Raw genomic sequence first — 4,752 nt, 5'->3', positions numbered from 1 at the left:
TCCGTACTGGAGAAACTCCTCGCTGGAGAAAGTTCGTGTTGGAGAAAGTCCGCGCTGGAGAAACTCCGCGTTGGATAAACTCCGCGCTGGTGGAAGTCCGCGCTGGAGAAACTCCAAATTGGGGAAACTCCGTGCTGGAGAAACTCCGCTTTAGAGAAACTCCGCTTTGGAGAAACTCCGCAATGGAGAAACTCCGCGCTGGAAAAACTCCACGCTGGAGAAACTTCGTTTGGAGAAACTCCGCGTTGGAGAAACTCCGTACTGGAGAAACTCCGCGCTGCACTAAATCTGCGCTGGAGAAAGTCCGCGCTGGAGAAACTCCGCGCTGGAGAAACTCCGCGCTGGAGAAACTCCGTGTTGGAGAAACTCCGCGTTGGATAAACTCCGCGCTGGAGAAACTTCGCGTTGGAGAAATTCTGCGTTGGAGAAAGTCCGCGTTGGAGAAAGACCGCGTTGGAGAAACTCCGCGCTGGAGAAACTCCGCGCTGGATAAACTCCGCGTTTGAGAAACTCCGAACTGGAGAAATTCAGCGTTTGAGAAACTCCGCGCTGGAGAAACTCCGCGCTGGAGAAATTCCGCGCTGAAGAAACACTGTGTTGGAGAAACTCCGTGTTGGAGAAACTCCGCGCTGGAGAAACTCCGCGTTGGAGAAACTCCGCTTTGGAGAAACTCCGCGCTGGAGAAACTCAGCGATGGAGAAACTCAGCGTTGGAGAAATTCCGCCTTGGGGAAAGTCCGCGTTGGAGGTACTCCGCGTTGAAGAACGTCCGCGTTGGAGAAAATCCGCGTTGGAGAAACTCCGCGCTGGAGAAACTCCGCGCTAGTGAAACTCAGCGATGGAGAAACTCAGCGATGGAGTAACTCCGTGTTGGAGAAACTCCGTATTGGAGAAACTCCGCGTTGGAGACACTCCGCGTTGGAGAAAGTCCGCGTTGGAGAAAATCCGCGCTGGAGAAACTCAGCGCTGGAGAAACTCCGCGCTGGAGAAACTCCGTGTTTGAGAAACTCCGAACTGGAGAAACTCCGCGATGGAGAAACTCCGCACTGGAGAAACTCCGCGCTGGAGAAACTTCGCGTTGGAGAAACTGCGCGTTCGAGAAACTCCGCGTTGGAGAAACTCCGTGCTGCATAAAATCTGCGCTAGAGAAACTCCTGCCCGGAGATACTCCGCGCTGGAGAAACTCCGCACTGGAGAAACTCCGTGTTTGAGAAACTCCGCACTAGAGAAACTCCGCGTTTGAGAAACTCCGCGATAGAGAAACTCTGCGCTGGAGAAACTCCGGCCTGGAGGAACTCCGCGATGGAGAAACTCTGCGTTTGAGAAACTCCGCGTTGGAGAAACTCCGTGCTGCATAAAATCTGCGCTAGAGAAACTCCGCGCTGGAGATACTCCGCGCTGGATAAACTCCGCGCTGGAGAAACTCCGCGCTGGAGATACTCCGCGCTGGAGAAACTCCGTGTTGGAGAAACTCCGCGCTGGAGAAACTTCGCGTTGGAGAAACTGCGCGTTGGAGAAAGTCCGCGTTGGAGAAGCAAAGTCCGCGTTGGAGAAAGTCCGCGTTGGAGAAACTCCGCGTTGAAGAAAGGCCGCGTTGGAGAAACTCCGCGCTGATGAAACTCCGGGCTGGAGAAACTCCACGCTGAAGAACCTCCGCGCTGGAGCAACTCCGCGTTGGAGAAACTCCGCGCTGGAGAAACTCCGTGCTGCATAAAATCTGCGCTGGAGAAACTCCGCGCTTGAGATACTCCGCGCTGGAGAAACTCCGCGCTGGAGAAACTACGCGCTGGAGAAACTCCGCACTGGAGAAACTCCGCGCTGGAGAAACTTCGCGTTGGAGAAACTGCGCGTTCGAGAAACTCCGCGTTGGAGAAACTCCGTGCTGCATAAAATCTGCGCTAGAGAAACTCCTGCCCGGAGATACTCCGCGCTGGAGAAACTCCGCACTGGAGAAACTCCGTGTTTGAGAAACTCCGCACTAGAGAAACTCCGCGTTTGAGAAACTCCGCGATAGAGAAACTCTGCGCTGGAGAAACTCCGGCCTGGAGGAACTCCGCGATGGAGAAACTCTGCGTTTGAGAAACTCCGCGTTGGAGAAACTCCGTGCTGCATAAAATCTGCGCTAGAGAAACTCCGCGCTGGAGATACTCCGCGCTGGATAAACTCCGCGCTGGAGAAACTCCGCGCTGGAGATACTCCGCGCTGGAGAAACTTCGTGTTGGAGAAACTCCAAATTGGAGAAACTCCGCTCTGGAGAAACTCCGCGCTGGAGAAAATCCGCGCTGGAGAAAGTCCGCGCTGGAGAAACTCCGCGCTTGAAAAACTCCGCGCTGGAGAAACTCCACGCTGGAAAAACTCCGCGCAGGAGAAACTCAGCGATGGAGAAACTCCGCGTTGGTGAAAGTCCGCGTTGGAGAAATGTCCGCGCTGGAGAAACTCCACGCTGAAGAGCCCACGCGCTGGAGGAACTCCGCGTTGGAGAAACTCCGCGCTGGAGAAACTCCGTGCAGCATAAAATCTGCGCTGGAGAAACTCCGCGCTGGAGATACTCCGCGCTGGATAAACTCCGCGATGGAGAAACTCCGTGTTGGAGAAACTCTGCGCTGGAGAAACTTCGCGTTGGAGAAACTGCGCGTTGGAGAAAGTCCGCGTTGGAGAAGCAAAGTCCGCGTTGGAGAAAGACCGCGTTGGAGAAACTCCGCGCTGGAGAAACTCCGCGCTGGTGAAACTCCGGGCTGGAGAAACTCCGCGTTGATGAAACTCCGCCTTAGAGAAAGTCCGTGTTGGAGAAAGACTGCGTTAGAAAAATCCGCGTTGGAGAAAGTCCGCGTTGGAGAAAGTCCGCGTTGAAGAAAGGCCGCGTTGGAGAAACTCCGCGTTGGAGAAACTCCGCGTTGGAGAAACTCCGTACTGGAGATACTCCGCGCTGGAGAAACTCCGCGCTGGAGAAAGTCCGTGTTGGAGAAAGTCTGCGCTGGAGAAACTCCGCGTTGGATAAACTCCGCGTTGGTGGAAGTCCGCGCTGGAGAAACTCCAAATTGGAGAAACTCCGCGCTGGAGAAACTCCGCTTTAGAGAAACTCCGCTTTGGAGAAACTCCGGAATGGAGAAACTCCGCGCAGGAAAAACTCCACGCTGGAGAAATTTCGTTTGGAGAAACTCCGCGTTGGAGAAACTCCGTGCTGGAGAGACTCCGCGCTGCATAAAATCTGCGCTGGAGAAACTCCGCGCTGGAGAAACTCCGCGCTGGAGAAACTCCGTGTTGGAGAAACTCCGCGTTGGATAAACTCCGCGCTGGAGAAACTTCGCGTTGGAGAAATTCTGCGTTGGAGAAAGTCCGCGTTGGAGAAAGTCCGCGTTGGAGAAACTCCGCGTTTGAGAAACTCCGAACTGGAGAAATTCCGCGTTTGAGAAACTCCGCGATTTTCTCAAACGCGGAATTTCTCCAGTTCGGAGTTTCTCAAACGCGGAGTTTCTCCAGCGCGGAGTTTCTCCAACGCGGACTTTCTCCAACGCAGAATTTCCGCGAACCCGCCGCGGTGGCTCAGTGGTTAGGGCGCTCGACTACTGATCGGGAGTACCCGGGTTCGAACCCGACCGCGGCGGCTGCGTTTTTATGGAGGAAAAACGCTAAGGCGCCCGTGTGCTGTGCGATGTCAGTGCACGTTAATGATCCCCAGGTGGTCGAAATTATTCTGGAGCCCTCCACTACGGCACCTCCTTCTTCCCTTCTTCTTTCACTCCCCCCTTGTCCCTTCCCTTACGGCGCGGTTCAGGTGTCCAACGATATATGAGACAGATACTGCGGCATTTCCTTTCCCCAAAAACCAATTATTATTATTAATAAACTCCATGATAGACTGCGTTAGAAAAATTCCGCGTTGGAGAAACTCCAGCGCTGAAGAAACTCCGTTTTGGAGAAAGTCCGCGCTGGAAAAACTCCGCGCTGGAGAAATTGCGCGCTGAAGAAACTCCGTGTTGGAGAAACTCCGTGTTGGAGAAACTCCGCGTTGGAGATACTACGCGCTGGAGAAACTCTGCGCTGGAGAAAGTCCGTGTGCGAGAAACTCCGCGCTGGAGAAACTGCGCGCTCGAGAAACTCCGTGTTGGAGAAACTCCGCGCTGGAGAAACTCCGCGTTGGATAAACTCCGCGCTGGGTGAAGTCCGCGCTGGAGAAACTCCGCTCTGGAGAAACTCCGCTTTGGAGAAACTCCGCTTTGGAGAAACTCCGCAATAAAGAAACTCCGGGCTGGAAAAACTCCACGCTGGAGAAACTTTGTGTTGGAGAAACTCCGTGTTGGAGAAACTCCGTGCTGGAGAAACTCCGCGCTGGAGAAAGTCCGCGCCGGAGAAACTCCGCGCTGCAGAAACTCCGCGCTGGAGAAACCCCGCGCTGGAGAAAGTCCGCGCTGGAGAAACTCCGCGCTTGAAAAACTCCGCGCTGGAGAAACTCCGCGCTGGAAAAACTCCACGCAGGAGAAATTCAGCGATGGAGAAACTCCGCGATGGACAAACTCCGCGATGGAGAAACTCCGCGTTGGTGAAAGTCAGCGTTGGAGAAAAGTCCGCGTTGGAGAAAAGTCCGCGCTGAAGAAACTCTACGCTGGAGAAACTCCGCGCCGGAGCAACTCCGCGTTGGAGAAATTCCGCGCTGGAGAAACTCCGTGCTGCATAAAATCTGCGCTGGAGAAACTCCGCGCTGGAGATACTCCGCGCTGGAGAAACTCCGGGCTGGAGAAACTCCGCGATGTAG

At 54.8% G+C, this 4,752-nt stretch overlaps 1 non-coding gene across 1 annotated transcript; it reads left to right on the top strand.

Moving 5' to 3' along the window:
- The first annotated feature begins 3,531 nt into the window (after positions 1-3,531).
- TRNAS-ACU (transfer RNA serine (anticodon ACU)) lies at positions 3,532-3,603 on the top strand. The gene has a single exon. It is a non-coding gene; the product is annotated as a tRNA-Ser (tRNA).
- Positions 3,604-4,752: the final 1,149 nt, after the last annotated feature.

This window comes from Amblyomma americanum, chromosome 1, assembly GCF_052857255.1.
Source record: "Amblyomma americanum isolate KBUSLIRL-KWMA chromosome 1, ASM5285725v1, whole genome shotgun sequence".
NCBI classification, from domain to species: Eukaryota; Metazoa; Arthropoda; class Arachnida; order Ixodida; family Ixodidae; genus Amblyomma; species Amblyomma americanum.
The sequence above is the reverse complement of the archived record's forward strand: the minus strand, read 5'-3'. Positions and strand labels throughout refer to the sequence as shown.